Below are 26,233 nucleotides of genomic sequence, written 5' to 3'. Positions count from 1 at the left end.
TACAGCTCCATTTGGGTGAATTTTCTCACCTGCTTCCAGTGCCATCCTTCGCTCGGTTTTCCCATTTTCGATAAGATAGTCAAAGAGAACTTTTTCCAATTCTACGCAAATTTCTTTCTCAAATTTCGTAAAGACTTTTTGAGACGGGGTATTTATTCCAATGGTAGAGAAAAGTTCTTGAACCTGGGCGTGAGTCATTCCACCATCTATTGCACCAACCACTACCTCTTTGTTGACACTTACTGTTCCTGTTTCTGTTTTGTGTTTCTTTCTGATAGTATTCACACTATCAAAATCAGTCCTTTTCCGTTTTTTGACTACGGTTTTCGTTGAGTCTTTTTTTTAAGCCTTCTAGGAGCAAGGGGTTTTTCTGTGTGAATTGTGGCTTCCTCATGACATGTTTCGCATTTGAAGATGAGTCTTGAGCGCAATCCAGCTCTATGTTCTTTAGAAAACATCATATTTGAAACCAAATTGATGTCTTGGCACCTGTAAATAAAATGCTAATTGGTTGTGAGGAAGTAAAATAGTAAAGTAGCGATTTTATTGTTTTGGTAGAAAGGAAAGTGCTATAGCTTCAAAAAGGATAGGTAGTATGTAGAGTAGTGAGCGATGTAGGGTAATCAAAATATGAAATAAAATATAAAATATAGCTAGAAATGGGCGAGAAGTGGAAATTATACGATCTAACCGAAAGTTTGTTGTATTTCATTGTCAGATTAAACCACCCAATTTTATTTATGTATGTAATCAAGCCAAAAACTGTCCTGGAACTACCAATCAGGAAAGCCAAGTATTTCAAAACTTTAAAAAATCCTTTGGGGCATGACAGGAAATGCCCTCTAAACAGACCCGTGTCGATTTACCAAATTCCAACGGAAATTACTAACCAAATTCCAAGAAAAATTAAGTCTCACTTGACTCCCTAAAATCAAATTCAAAGTAAAAATCCATGCCCCAAATTCAGTTGTATCTCAACTATCATTTAAATTTTTATTCGAGTAATTCACAAAGTTCTTATTAGTACGATTAAAAATACCAATATGCTTTTATGAATTAGGAGGATCAAATTAGCTAGTTTATTTCTCAAATCCTTTAAAGCCTTTGCAGACATTCTTTCAGAACCTTTATCCGTACTTTTTAATGATTAGATAAAAAAAAACAAGTATTTTAAATGAAAGTAAGGAGCAACATTAAAACTTAGAATGAACAGAAATTATCCCGTATATGAAAGAGGCTGTTTCCTCCTCAACGCCCCACTCTTTACGCTAAAGTTTGACTCTTTATCCTCTACTTTTTAAAACAGTAAAAAATTTAGCGTAAAGAGCGGGGCGTTGATGAGGAAGAAGCCCCTTTCATATACGAAGTAATTTCTGTTCGTTTTAAGTTTTAATGTCGCTCCTTACTTCTGTTAAAAAAACTGTTTTTTTTTTTATTTAATTTCTGAACGTTTTTGAATCAATGCATGTTTTGATTTTGGCTCTCCGCAGATGAATAATTAAACCGAAATTTTAATATTTATTTTTTGTCTAAAGTGCTTTCTCATAGTTTTGATCGAATGATTTTGAGAAAAAATGGAGCGGGGGAGGATGCCTAGTTGCCGTCCGATTTTTTGGTTACTTAAAAAGGCAACTAAAAATTTTAATTTTTTACGAATATTTTTATTAGTAAAAGATATACGTGACTTACAAATTAGCTTACGTAACTAACTTCTGTATTCTCATGTTTTTATTACGTATACGAAGGGGCTCACCCCCTCGTTAGTACCTCGCTCTTTACATTAAAGCTTAAATTTTGTCCCAATTTCTTAAGAATGACCCCTGAATCACAAAAGCCGTAGAATAAATAGTTGAAATTACTAAAAATACTTTAGCGTAAAGAGCGAGGTATTGGGAGGAGGTGAGCCTATCGTATGCTTAATAATTTCTGTTCGTTTTAAGTTTTAATGCTTCTCCTTACTTTCAGTTGAAAAAAGCTTTTTCATATTTATTTTTTCATTATATTTTTTTTAAATAATACTAGAAAATCCTGGGCTCCCTTCATGAAAATTTTCTTCCTCCATGACAAATTACTCCAAGGAAAGTTCCCCCAACATATCCCCCTCTTCGAGTTACGAGTTTGGAAAATAAGGGGAAACACCCCTAAACGTCATAGTATATTTTTTTATTTTTCAAAATGGCAAGTTTTTTTTTTTTTTTAAATGGAGACTTGTGAGACAGAGTCAAACTTTAGCGTAGAAAGCAAGGCGTTGAGAAGGGAACAGCCCCTATCATATACGGAGTAATTTCTGTTCGTTTTAAGTTTTAATGTTGCTCCTTACTTTCAGTTGAAAAAACTTGTTTTTTTTTTATTTATTTCAGAATAGTGCGACTCATTTTTTCCGCCGATTGATTAGCTTTCGTCATAAATTAATACAGAAGTAAAAAGTGGGGCTATTTCAAAATGTAATGGGGAAATATATAATGGGCTATAAACTGTCGCTTAAAGAGGGGCGAGGGGTGGGGTATAGCAAAGCATTCGCTCTTAGGAATAGTATAAGTAGCTACTTATGGTTGTTTTAAGTTCTTTTCTGAATTTTTAGGCCTTCCTTCAAATGTGCCCCTCTCCTTATTTTTTACCAAAAATATAATTTAAAAGATCTACTGTTTAATACTGTAAAAACTTTAGCGTAAAGAGCGGGGCGTTGAGGAGGGAACAGCCCCTTTCATATACTGGGTAATTTCTGTTCGTTTTAAGTTTTAATGTTACTCCTTCCTTTCATTTAAAAAAAATCGTTTTTTATTTAATTTCTGAACGTTTTTTTTAGTTAATCCATGTTTTGATTTCGGCTCTACGCAGATGAATAATTAAAACGAAATTTGAATTTTTATTTTTTTGGCTAAACGGCTTTCTCATAATTTTGATCGAACGATTTTGAGAAAAATGAGCGGGGAAGGAGGCCCAGCTGCTCTCCAATTTTTTGCTACTTAAAAAGGCAACTAGAGCTTTTAGTTTTTTACGATGGTTTTCATTAGTAAAAATATACGTAACTTACGAATTAGCTTACCTAACGAACTTCTATATTCGCAGGTATCTATTACGTATATAAGGGGGGCTCGCCCACTTGTCAATACCTCGCTCATTACACTAAAGCTTAAATTTTGTCCTAAATCCTTAAGAATGACCCCTGAATCACAAAGGCCGTAGAATAAGTAATTGAAATTACTAAAAAATACTTTAGCGTAAAGAGTGAGAGATTAGGAGGAAATGAACCCCTTATATGTGTAATATTTTTTGTTCTTTTTAAGTTTTACCGCTGGTCCTTACTTTCAGTTGAAAACACTTTTTCATATTTATTTTTTCATTGTTTTTTTAAATCATGCTAGAAAATCCTGCCCCCTCCCATTCATGGAAAATTTTCCTCCCCATGACAAATTCCTCCATGGAAAGTTTCCCCAACATAACCTCCTCTTCTCAACCCCTCCTTCCAACCAAAAAATCCCACTGAAAACGTCTGTACACTTCCCAATAATCATTACTATGTGCAAACACTGGTCAAAGTTTTTAACTTGCAGCTTCTCCCATGGGGACTTTGGGGGAGTAAGTCGTCCTGAAAGACATAGTTATAAGGTTTTTCAACTATGCTGAATAAAATGGCTATATCAGGATTTTGATGGCGCTAGAACTTTTCATTTCCATTTGAATGAGCCCTCTCGCAAAATTTTAAGACCACTGGGTCGGTACAATCACCCTTGGAAAAAAGAATTAAATAAATAAACACGCATCTGGGATTTGTGTTTTGGCAAAATATACAAAATTCTACATTCTTGTAGATAGGAGCTTGAAACTTGTACAATAAGGTTCTGTGATACGCTGAATCTGATGGTGTTACTTTCTTTAAGATTAAATGACTTTTAGGGGGGTTCCCTCATTTTCGAAAATAAGGTAAATTTTCTCAGGCTCGTAACTTTTGATGGGTAAGACTAAACTTGATGATGAAACTCACATATTTAAAATCGGCATAAAAGTGCGATTCTTGAGATGTAACTCTTGATATCAAAATTCTGTTTTTTAGAGCTTTGGTTACTATTGAGCCGGGTCGCTCCTTACTACAGTTCGTTACCACGAACTGTTCGAAATTACGTCTACTGGTAAGTTCGCTTTATGTTGGAAAAAAAATGATAAAAAGAAGTTTTTTAACTGAAAGTAAGGAGCAAAATTAACGAACAGTGATTACTCCGTATATCAAAGGGGCTTTTCCTCCCTCAACACCTTGCTCTTTACGCTAAAGTTTGACTCTTTTTCTTAAGTTTACTTTTTAAAACAGTAAAAAACTTTAGCGTAAGGAGCAGAGCGTTGAGAAGGGAGAAAACCTTTTAATATACAGAGTAATTTCTGCTTGTTTTAAGTTTTAATGTCGCTCCTTACTTTCAGTTCAAAAACTTGTTTTTTTTTCATTTTATTTCTGAACGTTTTTGGATTAATACATTTTTTTGTGTTTTTTTCTGTTTCTCTGTTTGCCATTCTGGCATGTCCAATGAATTGTAGGACAGAATAGAGGCAGTTCAAAAAACGTGTCTAAGAATTATTTTCAAACAGGGTAAAGGGCCTTACATTTCCCTTCTTCGGAGAGAAAATCTAGTCACCCTTAAGGAAATGAGAGTACAAATTTCCTTATTATTTTGCCAACAATATCGTGCATAACCCTTGTACTACTTCTCCTTTCCCTAGTGAATATTTACCCACCCGCCACGTCAGGGGCGGATCTAGGATTTTTTTTTGGGGGGTGGGGGTGTACATGAAAGGTTACTCTGATAAACTTGTGGACAAAGAAATACCAACAATTTAAAGGGAACTGCAACAATTTCTAAGTCGTGGGTAGGTAGTGGACATGGACTTTAATTTAATATAAAATCTGATGAGTTCTATTGAAATTAAAGCAATTAGAAATATTGATACAAAAAAAGTAAGTTTATAAGAACCACCTCGCCATAAAACAAAATAGCGAAACAACTGCCGACTATTCTATATAAGCTTTAAATTGTTGGTTAAACCAACAATAGTGAAATTAAACTAACCTAAGTAGATACCGTCGGAGCGTTCTGTTGTTTTGGGATGAAAATATCTTAGAAGTTATCGAACATTCTTTCTCTATAGCAGAAAAGACAATTATCAAGAATTAATAAGGTACAAGTTGTATTAATTGCAACCCAGAATAATTCCCCATCCTAATAATTTTGATAGCAGTAAATCAATGACGTAAAATGAAAGACAAAGAAAAAACTTACATGTGGCGAATCACGAGCTTTTCATAAATCTCAAAAAGGTAAGGCAGATCCACAATCCAGCGTGAGCCTTTTAGAAGGTCTGACCCCAAATTTCTTCCAGAAGTGATAACTTTCAACACAAAAGGGGAATTTGTTCCAATTCCTTCGGAACTTGATTTGTCGTGAACCGAAGCATCCGTTAAGTCTTCTAACATATATTTTGGTAAACGCGGTCTGCCTCTAGCCCGATAATTTAATTTCAACTTTTCACGATGGGCCTGCACATTTGGCAAATGGAGCCCTCGTATATTTCTTTTTTTGTCCCATGTTACTGTGGTCAATAACAAGAACTATATAAGAACTTTATTAGGGTTTTGACCATTTTATCGGGGTTCACTTACTAAAGGGTTGAATTGTTTCTTGGAAAGGCCTTGGACTTGAGACTGGTCATTTGACTGCTTTAGTATGGGTAATTTTTATTGGGGTTTATTTACCAAGGGGTGGGATTGTTTCTTGGAAAGGCCTTGGACTTGAGACTGGTCATTGACTGCTTTTGTAGTTTGCTTTGGTAGTTCTACAGCAAGACTCGGGTTTTGCTATAACAAATTTAAATATTCTGGGGACATTTTGTTTCGTTCATTAGTTATTAATTAGCTTGTTTTATATATTTTTAATTCTTATTTCAGTACGAAGATTATGCAAAATTGTACTTATACTACAATACATAAATTTGTCCTGAATTTATTTTAATTAAACCAAAACGATAGATCAATCTTTTTAAAATAAAACCATTGCTTCTTAATCGGCCCTTGTGCTGTGTTTAATTTATCTCTAGGATTAGACGCAGCTTATCCTTAATTATTTATACAATACAATTTTCTTATATATTCATTAACCGGCAGTTTGGTGTCTGCACCTTACTTCTTCTCTAGACTCTGTTTAAACAGGTTAGAACTAAACAATGCTTGACTGAATCGCTCCTGAACAATCCGAGTGGTTAGCCCCTTGGTGTAATTTTTGCATTCTTAGATGCTCCGATTACAGCTCAATCTAACCTTTTGAGGGGAAATTTTGATTTCGGAACACAAATATGTAAAGTATTTGAAGGGACTGCAGCCAGGAGGTATATATTATAGAAAAAAGCTTCTTCATGATGAATAGAAAATTTTTTGCTCTATTTTTTGATGCCCCACAACAACAATGTCAAGCATAGCAATCTAGAATGCAAACCCGAAACAGGTTTTATAATTATTTTGGAATTATAAAAAAAATAATTGTCGGCTTTAAGATTTGATTATGCCAAAGTATTCACCAGATTTTTTTACTTCTATTGACATAAAAACCGCCAAAATCACTAATTCAGGAACGTCAGGCAAACTCCAAATGTTTAACATGGGAGGTATAGGAAGATTCTTTGCGAGTCCGTCCAGCCTTAAATCATCGGCATAATCTAAGTCCAGAAGAGTTTTTCCTCTCCTTTTGGTTCCGTGGTCTTCAGTTGCCTTTTCTCTGATCTGTGAGTAGGAGTGTACTTTCCTCCGGTGAAAACAACATAACTGAATCCAAATTTAGGTATAAGCCTAGAGAAGGAAATATGTTAAGAAAACAATTCTTACTTTATCATATGCATAATAATCATAGTTAATACATTTTTCATGCAGCTAACCTTTATTTTCACTTATTTCACTGTTTTTCCAATTTTTCTAAAAGTCATCAATTTTTTTAATAGCTTTTCTTCAGTTTTAAGTCATCCCTGAAACAGAAAACCCTTTACAAATTTGTTTCTAGAGGATGTTGAAGTGATTCCAGTGGCGTTAACACAAAATTAATGAAAAAGAGTTTATTGGCTAAAGATAATTCTCAGGAAGAAAAATATCGATAGAGCTTTTTTTGGAGAACGGCCAAATTCTTGAGTTGACAGTGCTGCATTTAGCAGAATTTTCAAAATTAAACCAAGGTTATTGCGAAAATAACTCTTAAAATAAAATTTCTTGGAAAAATGGAAAAAACAGTGAAATATGTTAAAATAAAGGTCAGCTGCGTAAAATATGTTAACTATGGTACGTATTATGAACTAAGAATTGTTTTCTTAACATGTTTTCTGCTCTCTAGTTAGTACTCTAGGCTTTAACCCAAATTTTAATTTTTTTTTTTGCCTCAAAACTGCTTCAGGGTAGAATTTGCGGGACTCTAAAGAATCATAGCTCAAACTGGGACTCAAACTGGAATCTATAATAAGGATATAGGTGGTACATAAGAGTTTCTTTTATTCCGTAAAGATAAGGGTATGGTCTGAGAATAAATGGAACGTAAGTAATGTTTTATTGGTAATATTCTAAAGAAGCAATTCTCGTAGTCATTTGAAAATAGTGAGACTCCATAATTTGAGGAAATTGAGAATGCCCAGGGGTTGACCTGTTTCTGGGGGGTGTATCTTGTCCGTTGAAAAGCAAATTTAGCCGATGACCTCCCAAACCACTCAATTGGTTGTCAGCAGGAGCACGTGCCTCATGTGCCATCTTTTGCTTTTCAATGTAGTATGCTGAAAAGATTCAAATGATATTTTAGGGTTAGATTAGAAAGTAGGCCACTTAGTCGCCTTTGTTTGTAGTCGGGCAGTGTCAAGTTTCCTGATTGGGAAGATATATAAAGAGCTGAAGCAATTTACACGCAATGTTTAGGGACTTTCCCATTTTAGGGACTACTGGTCCCATAGAATTTCATATAATTACTTTGTCTTTGATATATTTTGCTATTTTATATTTTGATATATCTTGCTTTGCCTTTGAGGGTTCTGTTGCAAATTCGGTCTAAGTTTTTCATCGTCTTTTTTCCTTATCAGTGTAGACATAGTACTCGCGCCTGAAATATCTGTTTCTTCAATATGATCTGAAACACCCGATAGTACGTGATGCCTCTTCGCTCAAAGCAGCTTTGTATGTTGAAGTTTGACCCCGAAACTCCTCCACTGAGGAGGAGGAGCTCCATTCAGCTCCATTGAGCCATTTTCTTCGTAACTCCGATGTCACTGACAAGCCCATCCAACAGATTCTTGTTGAAAGCTGTGTTTTTGTTTGCTATCTATGGAGGAGAATAAATTGTCAAAAAACTGGTAAAGTCAAAAGGGAGATACAAAAAACTAGGATATTGTGTGTATATATATATATATATATATATATATATATATATATATATATATATATATATATATATATATATATATATATATATTAGTATAATATAATAATGATTTGTTTATGCTGGTCAATATTTCCGAAAAAAATAAAGTGATTGAGAAGAATCAGTTGATAAGTTTCTGTTTAATTTTGAGAAACAACAATATTAATTATTCCGCCATGATTAGCAAAATTAATTGACACTCCACCACTCTAATTTGTCCTGTCCTCATCTCTTTTTCTAAGGCAAATTCATCTCATATGCTTAGCCAGGATATTATCTCAAAATGAACCCAAACAAGGAAAAGTGTGTTTTAACCATTGTTTTACTAGAAAGTGACTAATAATATGAAACAATCCTATTGGAAAAGTTTCATGTAAATATGAACCCTCCCTTTGGCTACGTCGCTTCCTCACATTGCCTCCACCTTTGTTTCCTTGCCAAGAAAAAGGATCTTTAGTATATTCTTAATTTGGTATAGCTACGTGCAGTACAGCTTTGTGTAGCTACGTGCAGTGAGCCTTAGTACCTTCAAAAGTCATAATCTAGTTTTAAGACAAGATATAGTAAAATGCAGGAAAATGTTTTTCACGTTGTAAACGGGCTACTGTCCTAAAATACTGCCTCTTTCCGGAGGCTTTCCTACGGTCATTGGTGCTTTTGAAGATCCATGATTAGTTAGCATCACCGAATCACCAGACTCACCTCGCCCAATTTTCTCTGGCTTTTATTGTGATTTTTCACATAATTTAAAGTATCAAGGACAGTGAATATGAAATTTTCCATGAAATGAAATGAGTTAAGTGAAAAACTACGCAACCACATAGGGCTTAAAATTAAAAATTGCGAACTCTTTTTTTGATGAAAAATATCTTTATATGCAGTTCTGTAGTTGTTGGTAGTAGTGGGTGCTTAAAAAAAAAAAAAAAAAATATCGAAAAATATTCAATGAAAAAAATCAACAAACAATAAGGGGAAAAAAATAGCACCAAACAGTTTAAGAAAATTTTTATTTTTCTTGGAAGGTCTAGTAGTCTATGTGTTTCAACAGATGTCAAAAGATTGCTAACAGATTTTGCTCGTTTGTATTCACGGTTCAACGTGGCAATGCTGACGAAAATATAGCATTGCCCTAAGAACTTTGTAATTTAAAAACAAACAAAAGAAAAAGCTTAGAAAAATTTTTGTTTTCAGGAATAAGCCTAAGAAGGGTGCAGAGAGGAAACAATTGTTTTATTTTAATATCTTGGTACTGTAACTTTTTTATTTCGGATTAAATAAAAAAAAAGTTTTCTCAACTGAAAGTAAGGAGCAACGTTAAAACTTAAAACGAACATAAATTATTATGTATATGGGGGTATTCTTGCCCCTAATCAATACCTCGCTCTTTCTGATAAAGTTCGCATTTTGTTCCTATTCTTTAAAAATAACCCCTGAATCACGAAGGCCCTTTAATTTGAACAAATAGCTCTTTTGAAAGTACTAAAAAAAAACTTTAGCGTAAAGAGCGAGGTATTGACGAGGGGGCGAACTCCCTCATATATGCAATAATTTTGTTCGTTTTAAGTTTTAATGTTGTTCCTTACTTTCAATTTTAATTTTTAATCTTTTTTAAATAATGCTGAGAAATCCGGCGCCTCAGTCAAGGAAAAGTTCTCTTCCATGAAAAATTTCCATGGAAAGATCCTCCCACGTAACCTGCTCCCCCGATCACCCCCCCCCCCCTCCACTGCCAGAAAAATCAACCCTTAAAACATCTGTATACTTCCTAATAATAATTCTTATTCTTCGTAATAATAATTCCGTATTCTAGACGGATTACAATTCTTATACTAAAAAATCAGGTCATACAAAGAGCGATTTTTTCTTCAGTCGGAACGCAGATGCTAATGAGTTATTTACATAAACTTAATCAGTCCTTTGTTTTGCTTTTCTGTTTAATTTCTTTTCTTGTCCTTACTAATTATACCTTACTATTTGTTTGTAGCTATCAATGTATCCCGCAGGAGGTTAACAAGCAACGCCTCTGAAGGTAATTTTATCATTATATTTTATTCTACTTTTTACTTTTGCTTTTCGCTTCTGCTTTTCTCTATTTTTCCTGAGTGTTCCATGCTGGTTTTATCTAGTAAATATTCTGTCATGCTGAGCAACTTTGTCTTCATCTAAATGTTCTTTTTTTTTATTCGTTACAATGGAGTTTCGTAGTTCCGCATTCAGAACTATGACAGGGAACTTTTTAAACGGACTATTTTGTTTTTTTACGAAAAAAATTCACATACACAGACATGAAGGCAAATGAACACAAACGAACAAATTCGGACATTGAAATATAATTCCATAAAAACAGTAACCAAAGGAGGAATTCTGATTACTTACTCCTATTCAGAGTTAAAAGCTACATGAGAAATACAAAAAAAATGTTTTTAAACCAATACAGTGTAATGTGTGGATACAAATGTGTTATTTGACAAATTAAAAGCAAGAATTTGGTTGACGTATGTTAAGGAATGAGTTGAGTGTTGAGTTAGGGTTAGCAGGTTACATGTGTTTTCTTTCATATCATGCCCTGGTATTAGGAGGGGATGTGGTTTTTTAAGTTTTTGGTTAATAGTCGATATTAATAAACTAAAAGAAGAAAGATGCAAATCTATTGAATACTAAATGTTAATTTTAAGAAGTGTAAATAATCGCTTTCCGGTCAAAATTTTTTCAATGTTTTAAAGATTAGAACATGATCTTGGTGGGCTAAACTTCCAGTGATTTCCAAAATTCATATTTTTACTTTTACTTTTTACTTTTCTTACTTTAAAAAAAACATCCTACTGGGGAGGAGGAAAGGAAGGGAGGAGGGGGTAATTCTATACAGGGGAAGGGGATTCCCCACGGAAAGCATTTTTCTTGGGTAGAAAAGTTTCTGAGGAAATTTTTAAGGGGCATTTTATAAAAAGAAGGGAAGGAGATTCCCTGTCATGGTTCAAAACGGTCGGAAATTAAATATAATAAAGCTAGTTTTTTTTTCAACTGAAAGTCAAGAACAATACTAAACATAAAACGACCAGAAATTATCCCTTTTGTGGAGGCCAGTGAAACCATGGTTGCCTGTGACACAACCATTCATAAGATAATGAATAAAAACAGAGCTTTTGTTCGTTCAATGTTCTCAACAGTCTAACCTTCCTCCCCTACGAAAAACCTTGTCCTTACCTTCCCCAAGTAAATGTATATTTTTAAGCTTATTCCTGAAAGTTGTATTTAATCTGTTCTACTAGTTCCCTTAGAAGATAAAAGCTTGCTTGAGAGTGGTTATTTACCCTATTATTATTCATATAGTTTCGACGCCTAATTGAATTCCAGGATATTCCTGTTTCTTGAAGGTTTTGACCAAAAACAAACTGATTTTATAGTCAATCATTATTTTACTAAGCCTTTGAAAAGGTATACAAGGAAAATTAAACACCTCTAATGCCTTAGCTTATGTGGCCTGAGAGGTAATTAAAAAAGAAAAAGGGGTGTGGAGAGAAAAAGAGACTGGAATTAGGCATGTGAAAGAGCTGAACATATTATCTAATAAAAGGGTAATGTAGGGCGGAGATAGATTTTATGACGCTTTTATGAAGTTTTATAAAGCTGTAATAAATTTAAAATTTGACCGAGCAAAATTATCAAGAAAATTTGAAAGTACCAAAATATCATGAATATTAAGGTTTTTTGTTTTTTCGAGATTAAGAAAGTTAATACAAGGATTAATGTTGAAGTAAGAAGAGTTCTAATCATGGTTGCAGTGGTAGCTACAACCTAGAAAAGGCTAACCACAGCCCATAGTTTCCTAAAAATTGAAAAATAAGCATTAAAAAACTGGTAAGTAAGAAAAAGTTGCCACTTCTTGGTTATTCAGGTATGGTAACTATTACCTTGATTAGTCTAAATAGTAAAATGTTATCAACAAATGTATTTGAATTTAGAAAAATAGCCAAAAACGCCTAAAAATGGTGCCGGATCAAAACAAAAAGTATAACATTAGAATTGCTACTACTACTACCAACTCAGTGCAGCACCAAGCCGATTGAAGCCAACACAGCTACACACGCTCCTCTTCCACCCCTATCTCTTCAAGTCCTTCTTTACACCCTTGTAAATAGAGACGAAGACCACACTGCATTTCCATCGTACACATCAAAAACAAGAAGAACAATAGGGAATTCTATTCGCGAGACAATGGAGATTCTAATTTGAATGAATATTACGACCCTATGTCCAAGGGCAGTTCTCAGCAAAACATGAATATATAAAAGAAAAGTGACTTACTATAAAATACGACCATTAAAACTGAAATTAAGATTTTAAAACAGTCCCAGCATCCTTACTTCTGCGAAGTTTAACCAGGACTGATAAATAAAGTTAGGTTAAACAAGGCAATTCATTGAAATGAAAGAAAAAAAATTAAAAACATGTTTTCATTGCTAATCTTGCCTTTTTGGCAGCTAACCTCGAAGGTCTTTTTTGTAATTGGTTCTTTGTTAATGTCTACTGATTTTTTAATATATTTTGTAAGATTATTTTTAATTAAATCTGTACATAGCATTTTATGAATATTCCTCCATGTCCCTATTTAAGGAAATATTATTATTAATAGATTCTTCAGAAAGTATTTTGTGTCTGGGGTTTTCAAAAACATGGCTGCTCAAAGCAGAATCAAAAAACACATTAGCAATATCAGAATTTAGAGCTTTGGTGATATTAAGTTTATGGTGTTGTAGGTGTTTCTCTAGATTCTGGTGAGATTCTGGTGCCTAGCATTTGCCACAGTCACATGGTGTTTGATAGATCCTTCTTTGGCGAGTAACTGGGGTTTTAGCTTTACCAGAGTTTAGGAATTCATGATTTTGAAATTGTTGGTGAATACTACATATAGATTATTTTGTGTGCAAACTTTTTTTAAATTCGGTGCGATTTTTGGGAAGTATGGGGTAGATTATGTTTGAGGGCTTAGGTTTTTTTTAGATACAATTTGCATTTGAAATCAAACCACCTCCCACAAGTTAAAACAGTTTTCGTAATCTTTCTCGTCGATCGTACCCTAAACATTTGTTCTGATTCCCGCATCACAGCACAACTAAACTTTATCACGGACATACTTTTTGGAAGTGGGTATTGCATTTTACTTATTAATAATACAATTAACCGTAGACTGAAAAGACACTCCCGTAAAATCAATGGTATTTTACCGTGTGAGAATCCCGAGCTTCCCCCATTTCTCAGGGGAAAATTCTTCCCCCGTTCCTCGAATTACCCTGGTTTCAGAATCATATTTGACCACTGTCATCACTGTAGCTTCCAATATTTCTAATCTTGGTTTGTAGACTTATCTTTTTATTGTTCCAAATTTTTTTCAACTGTGGAAAAACATCCTGGGTCTTGGCCTACTTTTTAACTACTTCTACTTTTTCTACTTTTTTGGCCTACTTCTACTTTTTAATGTCTTAACTCAACTCATCGTCTTTACTAATAATTAAAATCAGCATAAAAATCCAATTAATATCAAAGTTCTGTTTTTTAGAGTGTCGGTTACGATTGAGAAATAAGTTAATAACACTGCACTATCGGTGTCCTTTAGATTTAAAAAAAAAAAACAAAAAACAATCCTATTTAATCAACTGGCAATTATTTATAGGAAAAAAACAATTTAACGATTATATGGTTGTTATATTGATTGGATATTCAGGTGATTCAGATTTAACCTCATAGTAAAGAACGAACCATGGTCCATAGTAACCGGAAATTTTAATTTCCAAGTGCGGAAGCTGGAGACTCTTTTTATTTAAAAATACAGATGTCTGCAGAACTGAGCACTGTTTGAGAAGGCTGAAAGCCTAAGATACTTTATATTTTTCTGGGACAGACTCTTACTTGGGCCTCATTTTAACTCGCAGGAAACGCAGGAAACTTTACATTTTGAACTCGCAGGAAACGATGAGGGGATGACCAATTGATGAAATGGCAACTTGTGCATGCTACGAGTATTACTACTAACACTGCTACTACTGCGACTATTGCTACTACTACTAAAACTACTACTTCTGTAGTGACTACTACTAAGGTTGAGGTTATTGAGGAAAAAATTTCAGGAAATGTTGAGGGGGAAGTTACATCAGAGGCAACACTGAAGCGTTGCCTATAGTAAAGGCCATACGGCTCCAATGTTTTTTTTTTTTTCCGGAGACCCTTCATATGGAAGGGGTCGTCGTATAAATTTGAAAACTGGCTTTTTCGATTGGAAATCGAGAGTTCAAGTGTCCTTTTAAAGAGTCAAAAGTGATTGGAGGGCAACTATCTTGCCGAGCAACTTAAGGACCATCAAAATGTCAGTGAAACGATCTCTTTGTCGCGAGGTTTTTGTCTAGTTCTTAAAATAAATCAGAAGCCAAAGAGATAAATAAAGTAATATAAAAATGAGAAAATGGTAAAAATAAGGAAAACAAGTGTAACAATTCAATAAAAGCTTCTAAAAGAAAATTAAAAAAAATTTAAACTGTGAAAGAAGAAGCAGAATTCCAGAGGGACTTGAAGTATGTCTTAGGATGGTTTAAAACGTATGATGATTGCTGGAAGTGAAGTCTTAGGGTGTGTCCTAAAGCTCAACAGTCATTGCTTATTCGTTATTCCCTTTAACCGAAAATTGAAGATGACTATAAATTTACCCCTTGTGTCGCTTTTAGGAGCTAACGCTGTTGTCTGTTTTGCACTTATAGTAATGCAAATTCTTGTAATTTGTAATATCTGTTGGAGCAAATATCTGTTTGGAGCCAAAAACAAATAATTAGTTCCCATTGGAAATAATTGAGTTTTTGAACACATCCTTGAAAACTGGAGAAATTGAGAAATATTTTTTAATTATTTTTTTTTCTCTATTTAAGCCTTGGTACTTTTCCAATAGATTGACTTCTTAGATGACGAGCCTCAGTTTGAAAAAAAATTCACCTTTTCAACTTAAAACAACTGGACCCTTTCGAAGGGACTGCAAAAGTCTAGAATGCAATTTTTTTTCTCAAAGATGCTGACTTGTTCTTTTTTCTTGTTTTTTTTTTTAATGAGAACATTTGGTCTTGAAAAAGAAAGGTTAAAAGAAGCCGTCCTCTTTGCTGCTTCGTTAGAGCCCAGGATTCACAAACTTGTATCCTAATCAAAAGTTTCCCTTTAGGGGGGGAGCACTTGAAACAAGTAGGTTAAATGGTTGTATTAAAAAGTAATTGCAACAGTATCAAGATCCTTGGGGTTACTTTCTCCAATGACTTCAGCTTTGCCGCACATATCGAAAACGTGGTTAAAAGTGCAAACGCTAGTCTACAGACTTTAAACGGTATGCGTAGGTTCGGTGCGAACACAGAGAGTATTAAGTGTACATACATAGCGCATGTCCGCCCCATTCTGGAATATGCGTGCCCTGTTTGGGTGCCCTCAGCACTTAAAACAGTGTATCTTTGTCAGGAGCTTGAATCGGTTCGGAAGCGAGCGGTATCGATCATCTTGGGCCGCCGTGACATCCCCTACGAAAAGGCTCTGGAACTGCTTGGACTGCCGTCACTCCAAAACCGGAAAGAAACTCTGATAATGAGTTTTGGAAAGTTCTTGCTTTCTAAATCTCAGCACCGTGACATTCTACCTGATCCATCTCTACCATCAAGAACGAGGAAGCAAGATAAGTTAGTTCCCGTTAAAGCAAGAACAAACCGATATGGTAATTCTTTCGTCCCGGTTTCCGTCAAAATGTACAAAAAGAGTTAATATTTATAGTTTGATTTATATTTACAAGTGTATTTTGATTTTGAATATGTTGCAAAGAAACACAAATCAGCGATAGCTGTCAAGTTTTTGCTATTAAACCTGTCTACTACTACTATTACTACAAGATTTGACTTGACTTTATTAAACAAGACACGATATACATAAATCTTACACAAAGGAGACAGGAAGTCAAAAAGGAAATTACTAGTAATCGATGAAAAAAACGACATAGAAATCAAATAGTAAAATAGATTAGACAGAACAGCCCCAAGTATGATTGTCATTAATAGGTGCAGGTTTCAAATAAAAGAAATACATAACACATACATAAAAGAATATTCCATTAAACAAAAGACAATACGCTGCTAATCGTGATTCGTCAGTCTTAAAGATACCAGCCTTTATGGTTTTTGGTGCTTTAAAACCCGTTACCTAGGGTTTTAGCAGAACTTGTCGTAATAATTTGGCCGCTCAAGTCCAAACGGCAGATAAAAAGTACACCATGTACTTTTACACCGTGTACCGTGTACACCAGATCTGCAAAAAATACATCTTTTTTATTTGGAATCAGATCCGGGATTTAAAATTAAACCACTTGTGAATACAACATTTAGAATTATACAAGATTTGCCTGGAAATGCATCCTTTCTATCATGAATCAGGACTGGGAATAAAAATTGCACCCCCTGTGATTACAGTATTCATACATACACCATATCCAAAATTCCCCAGAAAAATACATCTTCTACATCAAGGATCAGAATCTTGGATGAAAATTAAACTGCACTTGAATACACTACTCACTGTTCAACCATGTACAAAATCTACCATAAAATACATATTTTATATCAGGAATCAACCGTGAACAAGAATTGCACAGCAGACGAATTTGCCTTTACACTATATACAAGATCTGTCAGAGAATAACTCTTTACACCAGGAATCAGAACCGTAAGAAAAAAAAATACTACACCGGTAATAAGTCATTTACAGCGTATAGAAGGTCCGTCAAAAATGCATCCTTTGCATCAGAATTCAGACCAGTGAATAAAAATTACACCGCAAACGAGTGAAATTGTTGAACAAACGGTTGTGATTATAAATGCAGTTCTTATCCACGGGGGTGGGGTTCCGGTAGGGGGGTATTTTCTGGGGGAAGTTTTCCACGGGGGAGGTATTTTCCGTAGAGCATTTTTCGCGGGGGTATTTTCCGATTTAGTTAGCGTTCGAAAGTTGGAATAAAGCGTGGAACTGCCTGTATGTGTAAGAGATGTCTAATATACGCAGATGTCATGGAAGATATTGTGGAACAATCGGCTCTGTCCTTGAAAATTTGCTAAGAAACATAACTCATCTACCGTATGCTTCGCCCAGAGGATATACGATGTACATCATAGGGGCCAGGAAGAATAAGATTCCTTATTCTTCGGAACGTCATATATATGTTAGCATGAATGTCAGGGAATGGCGAATGTCGACATTCACCGGTGAATGTCCGAAATAAATTTTTCTGCTTGGATTTAGTTAGCGTTGCCAGTCAACATTTTTAGTTTAATGTAAGGTTTGATGTTGACAGGTTAAATTGGGCTAACTTGGATTAGATTTTTATCCTATTTAATATATCTATAACCAAATTTAACCTAATCTAAACTAACTTAATCTAACCTAACTTTAACTTTTACCATCATAGCTTTCATAAGACTGAAAGAGCTAATTGACTCCAAGCAGAGAAAATGAATGTTAGACATTCACGGTAACATATATACAAATATTCCATAACTGTGGTACGAGGTTATATGTCTCTTCCTTTTTCAAGCAAGGCATGGATATTATATGGCTATATAAGGCGATTCTCCGAGGTTTGAAGCCAATGCTATTTTCCTATAGCAGTGTAATGCGTATTAACAACAGACACGAGCAGATTCTTTGATGAAAAAATTACTGTGGCTTCATTGAAAGCTTTGACATGAATAGGCCGAACAAATTTGCATTTTTTTTCTTTAGAGCTTCATAAAAAATTAATTAGTGGGGACACCTCTAATTTTTAAAAGTAGCAATAAAATTACTTTTAGAAGACGTAGAGAATTGTAAAGTAGCCTCTCCATTTGCCACAAGATTTCAAAAATTTTAGCCGTGAATTTTTTTTTTTATTATCATCAGTTTCCTTTAAAATTTGCCATTTAAGATATTCTTCCTTTACTGTTTAAAAGGGTTTTACTAATCATATAGCCTTGATTTTTGTGTCGTTTTGTAGATCTTATACCGACAAATAATCCCAAAGATTGTTAATTTTGTAGTTATAACAGATGATTTTTAGCAATAATTCTTAGTATTCAAGATTTCCTCCTTTCTCATTGGCTTAAGCACTCCTTGAGGGGTTTGCCAGAATGTCATTAAGAATGTTGACATCTCCTTAGCATTAAGACCAGATTTAAAAGGAAGCTGAAAACATGTATAATTGGCAACAACACCTTGAGGCAATATCATTTTAACACCATACGAATTGGAATTTGTTAGGTTACAAAGCAGATAACAGTTTGGCTTTACAAGTAAAGAAACACCGATTGTAGGCCTATAAAATGTATGAACATTATTTTTAAAAAGAATATTATTCTTAAAAACACATCATTTTAAACATTATTGGCCTTTAAAAGTAAAGAAACACTGATTGTAGACCTATAAAATGTATGAACATTTTTTAAAAAAAGAACATTATTCTTAAAAACACATTATTTTAAACATTATTGGCCTTTAAAAGTAAAGAAACACTGATTGTAGGCCTATAAAATGTATGAACATTATTTTTAAAAAGAACATTATTCTTAAAAACACATTATTTTAAACAATATTGGCCTTTAAAAGTAAAGAAACATCGATTGTAGGCCTATAAAATGTATGAATATTATTTTTAAAAAGAACGTTATTCTTTAAAACACATTATTTTAGACATTATTGGCTCTTAAAAGTAAAGAAACGCCGATTGTAGGCCTATAAAATATACGAACATTATTTTTTTAAATCTAAAGTTGTAGGATATTCGTCCATTTTAGTTCCACGGGATCTCATTTTATTCCTAATAGTGCCGTATCTTAGAATATTTTGGTTTTTCCCCGTCATCTCATATAGTTGATGATTTATAAGCTCGTTCATAAATGACTGATTACCCCGGTTTGGAACCGGGGTAATCATATACTTTGCTTTACGGAGTAATGCATATACTTATTAAATTAATGTCATTTAAAGTGATATGCTCCTGAAGGTACATAATAAACAATCTCTCCTTCGTCACTCGAAAATACCTTTTTTTTTTTATTTTTCAGAATTAACAATCCTCCTCCCAACTCCCCCGAAGAGAGCAGATCCGTTCCAGTTATGTCAATCTCATATCTAGGACTTACGATTATTTTTACCACCAGGTTTCATCCCGATCCCTCCACTCTAAGCCTTTTCCATGATTTTAGGTTCCCCCTCCCATCTCTCCCCCAATGTCACCGAATCCGGTCGGAATTTAAAATAAGAGCTATGAGACACAATATCCTTCCAAACATCAAATTTCATCGGGGTCCGATGACTCTTTCCTAAGTTAAAAATACCTCATTTTTTCTATTTTTCAGAATTAACCCCCCAACTCCCCAAAGAGAGCGGATCCGTTCTAGTTATGTCAATTGCGTATCTATGACTTTTGCTTACTTTTCCCATCAGGTTTCATCCTGATCTCTCGACTCTAAGCGTTTTCCAAGATTTTAGGTTCCCCCCTCAATTCCCCCAATATCACCGGATTCAGTTGGGATTTGAAATAAGAGCTCTGAGACGCAACATTTTTCCAAACATCAAATTTCGTTAAGATCCCGTCACCCGTTCGTCAGTTAAAAATATTTCATTTTTCTATTAACCGAAATTTTTCTGAAATATTACCGGCCCCCGAAAAAATATTATTTTTCCGAATTAACCAGCCCCTACCCCCTCCAGATGGTCAGATCTGGAAAATGACTATTTCCAATTTAATCTGGTCCGCTCCCTGATACGCCTGCCAAATTTAGCTGTCCTAGCTTACCTGGAAGTGCCTAAAGTAGCAACTAAATCTCAACGTAATTAGAGTTTACTTATCAACATGGTTTGGACTTCGACAGAATGCTGAAATTTTTCAAATAGAATTTACTTACTAATATTTATATGCTATTCACCAACACTAATAGTTAACCTATAATAGTCTACTATTCAAACAACCCTAATAGGTTAAGGTTAACAATACTGCTACTAATACATTATGACCCCTAAACAATCTCTATACTATTCGCATGTCAATGAAAAATCCACTTTCAGTGTCGGACCAAGTAATTTTCTCACATCCACTGTCTTCTGGCTCCAAAGTCCGTTTCATTCCGCGATTTGCTGCAGCCCGGACTAAGGCAGGCTCTCTAAGTGGCATGTTCCTAATCAATCGCGAGTCTAATATCTCCGGAAGTAAACAATCGCTCCAAAACTCCTGAAGCTTTGGTAATATGGACAAAAAATATTCTTTTGATCTCGGAATAGTTAAAATTTCCACATCATGCTCATGGTGATATACCACCAAGTGACATTCTTCATGATTGGTGATTTCTAGCTGACCTTGAATTTGAGCATAGTATTTGTGATTTTTCTTTAACTCCAATTTTGAATTGTGTGACCATAGGAAAAAATTCTTTACCAATCCTTTTTGGGATGCCACTTCCCTTATGGTCATTCCTCTGGGAATATTATGGACAGTCTTCACTTCAACTGGTGTGCCGTTTTCTAAGCGACCATCAAGAGAAGCTCCAAGAAACTGGATATTTGGATGAATGAGTAGTCCCATTTGATCTCCTTTTATTAATGATACTCCCTCTCTCTGCTCGTACGCCGTCAGTGCAATAGCCTCCAGTTGAATTCCCCTAAGCATTGGAATAGATTTGAAATTAGAATTAATTCGGATATTCTTGACTATGGGTGCGGTTGGAGTATTTTTTTTTGCGAGAAGCTATTCTATGAAAATAAGTGGCAGTAATCCTTTTGCTCCTCTCAAATATCCAGTTATCATTTTGCCCCATTGTGTTTACGTAGATCTCCTGCAGTTTGGCTCCATCCAGATTCATATTTTTTGCAACATAATCAGCTTTTGCGATTTCAAATTCCTCTGGATTCATATCAGGCTTGTTGCAATTTGGTCCGTAATTTTGATCGCCTTTAGGCAAACTCCGATTCTCTTTCTTTTTGGCCATATATCTCCCACCCATGGTTGCGTAATATCTTTTCTGATTTGTTTTTGTCCGTTTCCGAAGATTAGAAGTTTTCACCGTGTATTCTTTTGTTATTTTGCAAGGACTGTAGCCAAATGTTTTTTTCCATGTAGAAGATTGCCATTTCGGGCCCAAGGAGTAGGATAGGCTTGCTCCACTTATCCTAGCATGGTATGACCATCGTTTCGAGCGGCTTATTTGTTTTCCGCCTACGAATTTCACTGCAACAGACATATAATTCTCGGCAAGATTGGTCGTTGCATCGTTTCTTAATAAGTCCGCTTTTTTACAAATATTTTCCACGCCAGCTTTTACATCCTCCAAAATAGTTTTCGGAAGGTTATTATAGCGGTTCTCCACAGTTTCTAAGACCCCATTCTTTTTGGCACAGCCAGAATCACACTCTTTATGATTACCAAACACATGCTCTGGGCCTCTTCGTAAGAGTTGTCTTAGATTTTCGGCAGACCCACCATCAGCCGAGTTCTTTTTTATTGCACCTCGTAGATTTTTGGTTAGCTTTAGAATTATGTCATTTGAAAGAAATTTGCTGTGCATCCCTTTTTTTGTCTTCACAACATTATGGAGGTATTTTGTATAGTTCTTGGTCACGTGATTGGCACATTCTTCTTTTTGGATATATGATCCGTATGAAACACTTTGTCTTAGCTTGTAAAAAACACTAGAATCGCCGTCTCCGATGTATTGTAAATACTGAAGGTTATGCATGGCTTCACTTTGGCGAAAACCTTCAACAAGAATGTCGGTTTCCATGCTCTTCGAGGGACCATTGTAGTTCATAAAGCAAACATGATCTTTCACTTTCTGGTTTGCCTTCTTTGAGCTGAAGCAGAGGTAACAATATTTATTTCTTATTCCTACATATAATAATTTTTTCGTAAAGGCATCAATGATTACCCCAACACAACCTTTTGCAGTATAATCGTGTCCTTTGCTGCGTTTATTCCAGCCACCATCACAGATGACCTTAGTCCAGAAAAAATCGTTGATAAACCTGTCCTCATGAATGGCTAATTTCAAGGATTCACGACCATTTTCTTCTAAGACATCTGATAGTGCATCCATCCATGCGTTACCAACTAAGCGTTCTAAATTCATAAACGTTTTCGGATTCATATTTTTTATTCCCAATACACTTAATAATTCGTTCAAAGATGCGTAGCCTCCTCCGGTCCCCATGATACCCCATACAGCTTTCACGTTCACGTTGCCTCGTAAATTGCTGATCTTCTCTTTTTTGTTACCTAATATCTGTTCACTGAAATTTGTTAGGTATTCTTTTACAGTAGTGAGGGGGGCTTCCGGCTCACCTTCTACTCGCTTTTTCCAGTCACAGTCTTGGCAGATAACGACGAGCTTTGTTTGGAGTCCAGTGTTTTTAATTTCTTTCACGCAAAGCTTTGATTTCCCGTCCTTGCAATTGAAAATTCTAAGAATCAATGGATTGATTGAAAAGGAAAATCAGATAATTAATGCCGGTCGGGGTTTAAAATAAGAGCTCTAAGACACCAGGTCCTTCTAAATATCAAATTTCCTTAAGATCTGATCACCCACTGGTAAGTTAAACATACCTCATTTTTTTAATTTTTCCTCTCCCTTCAGCCCCCCTCAGATGGTCAAATCGGGGAAAACGACTTTATCAAGTCAGTTTGTGCAGGTCCCTGACATGCCTGCCAATCTTTATTGTCCTAGCACGTCCAGAAGCACCGAAATCGCCAAAGCACTAGACCCCCCTAACTCCCCCAACGAGAGCGGATCCAGTCCGGTTACGTCAATCACGTATCTACGATATTTGTTTATTCTACCCACCAAGTTTCATCCCGATCTCTTCACTCTAATCATTTTCCAAGATTTTCGGTTTCCCCATCCAACTCCGCCTACTGTCACCGGATCTGGTCGGTATTCGTAATAAGAGTGCTGAAGCACAAGATCCTTCTAAATATCAAGTTTCATTAAGATCTGATCACCAGTTCATAAATTACAAATACCTCATATTTCTAATTTTTCAGAATTACCCCCCCCCCCCAACTCTCCCAAAGAGTGAGGATCCGGTCCAGTTATGTCAGTCACGTATCTTGGATGTGTGCTTATTCTTCCCACCAAATTTCATCGTGACCTTTCCACTCTAAGCGTTTCCAAGATTTCCGGTCCCCCCCACAATTCCTCCCAATGAAACTGGATTCAGCCAGATCTAAAATAAAAGATCTGAGTTGCAAGATCCTTCTAAATATGAGATTTCATTAAGATTCGATCACTCCTTCGTAACTTAAAAATACCTCATTTTTTCGAATTAACCGTCCAATGACCCAATGACCCAAATTCATTGAACAAAGAAGGTATTGAACTGATAATCAGCCAGGTTTATGATTCAATCACGCTCAAGTTTAATCCAAAGTTTGCAAAATCGAGCAGGCTCTTGTTAGTCTGAGATTTCAAATCGAAAATTTGGAGGAGAGGATTAGTAGAATAGAAAAAAAGCTTGATAATTATGATCAGGAGTCCATGCTTGATAGCCTTGTATTTCATGGGGTAAAGTAGTTACCTGGTGTAGACACTCATACGACAATATCTAACATTATAAATAGCAAAATGTCTGTGCTGGGCCCTTTACTTTATTCAGTTTATGTGAACAAGACGCGCGTTTATCTAAAGGATACATATATTGCTAACAGTATTTGCAAAATCCGCAGATGATTTAATAGTAAAAGCTCATATTACTCTCAAAAGATTAGAGATGTTTACAAGTTTAAGTTTGCTGTGTGTGAATGTAAAGAAAAATTCTTACTGACATTTTGTAGAGTGGGTGATTCTGTTGATATAAGTAGTAAAGTTCTATTAGGTGAAAAGCTGCGGTACCTCGGCTTCCATATTGATTCAAATCTATCGTGGAAGCATCATAGCGACATTATCTCCACCAAAGTTGCACGTGGAGTTGGCATCCTCAAAAGATTGAAGCATATTCTGCCGGAATGTACTCTGCACGATATATTTTGCTATAATCTACCCATATATCATACGGATGTTTAGTTTGGAGAAGCAATTTTATGTTAATTACAAGCTAAATGGCTTTCTCATAGTTTTGATCGGACGATTTCGCTAAAAAAAAAGGGGGGGGAAAGGAGGGCTAGTTACCTCCAAATGTTTGGTTACTTAAAAATACAACTAGATTTTTTTTTATTATATTTTTACAAACGTTTTTGTTAGTAATAAACATACGTACCTTACGAATTAGCTTATGTAACGAACTTATATATGTGTGTATTTTTATTACGTATATGAGGGAGTTTGCCCCCTCGTCAATACCTCGTTCTTTACACTAAAGCTTGAATTTTGTCCCAAATCTTTCAGAATGACCCTTGAATCACAAAGGCCGTAGAATAACTAATTGAAGTTACTAAAAATACTTTAGCGTAAAGAGCAAGGTATTGTGGAAGAGACAAACCCCCTTATTTAAGTAATATTTTATGCTCGTTTTAAGTTTTAATGTTGATCATTACTTCCATTTGAAAAAAAATATTTTCTCATTGTCTTTTTATAAATGATGCTAGAAAATCCTGCGACCCCTTCATGGAAATTCTCTTCCCTCATGAAAAATTCCTCCATGGAAAGATCCTCCCACGTAACCTGCCCCCCCGACCCACCCTAACCCCAACACAAAAAAGTCCCCCTGAAAACCTCTGTACACTTCATAATTAACAACTACTATGTGTAAACAATGGTCTAAGTTTATAAGTTGCCGCCCCTCCCCCGGGAACTGAGGTGGATTTAGTCATCCCCAAAGACATATTTATTAGATTTTTGACTGAGTTAAACAGAATGGTTATCTCAAAATTTTGATCCGGTGACCTTGGAGAAAACTGTGCGTTGGAGGGGGCCTCGGTGCCCTCCAGTTTTTCGGTCACTTAAAAAGGACACTAGAACTTTTAATTTACGTTAGAATGAACCCTCTTGCGACATTCTAGGACAACTAGGTCGATACAATCACCCCTGAGGAAAAAAACAACAAAGAAAAAACAAAAAATACGCACCCGTTATCTGTCTTCTGGCAAAAATACAAAATTCCACCTTTTTTATGATAGGGGCTTGAAACTTCTACAGTAGGGTTCTCGGATACGCTGAATCTGATGGTGTGATTTTGTTAAGATTATGTGACTTTTAGAGGGTATTTCCGCCTATTTTCTAAAATAAGGCACATTTTCTCAGGCTCGTAACTTTTGACCGGTAAGACTAAACTTGATGAAACTTATATATTTAAAATCAGCATTAAAATGCAATTCTTTTGATGTAACTATTTGTATCAAAACTTCGTTTTTTAGTGTTTTGGTTACTATTGAGCCCCTTCGCTCCTTACTACAGTTCGTTACCACGAACTGTTTGAAAATGTAACTTGTACATGAATAAAAGTAATATAATCTACAATAACGTTGGAATAGAACTTACCAATGTCTCAGGTTTTCCCATCCTTTATTTGTTCTTATTTTTTTTCTGCCCATTGTGAAAATTCAAATGCTAAACTGTTATCTGACTTGTAACCAACCAAATTTCAATGGTCAGCTGTTACCAATTAGACATGTGAAAAAAATTTAAATTCCCTTTAAATCCGATCGTAATAAACAACAGTATTTAAATATTCTGGTACAACCCTCAAGAGAGCAATTAAGCCAATGAGAAAGGAGAAAATCTCGTTGCGTATTTCAATGCTATAGGAAATAGAATTTGCTTCAAACCTCGGAGAATCACCATAAT

General features: G+C 35.1%; 1 protein-coding gene and 1 long non-coding RNA gene across 4 annotated transcripts in view; both read right to left on the bottom strand.

Moving 5' to 3' along the window:
• LOC136027970 (protein NDRG3-like) overlaps window positions 1-26,233 on the bottom strand; it is a 123,118-nt gene that overhangs the window by 85,226 nt on the left and 11,659 nt on the right. The gene's annotated exons all lie outside the window — the stretch shown is intronic.
• Window positions 16,328-26,213, bottom strand: LOC136027969 (uncharacterized). The gene is made up of 2 exons (XR_010617713.1): window positions 25,928-26,213; window positions 16,328-16,745 (listed from the first exon to the last, which is right to left on the bottom strand). It is a non-coding gene; the product is annotated as an uncharacterized LOC136027969 (long non-coding RNA).

Source organism: Artemia franciscana, chromosome 6 (genome assembly GCF_032884065.1).
Source record: "Artemia franciscana chromosome 6, ASM3288406v1, whole genome shotgun sequence".
In the NCBI taxonomy this organism is placed as follows: domain Eukaryota; kingdom Metazoa; phylum Arthropoda; class Branchiopoda; order Anostraca; family Artemiidae; genus Artemia; species Artemia franciscana.
This window is presented reverse-complemented; position numbering and strand designations above follow the sequence as displayed.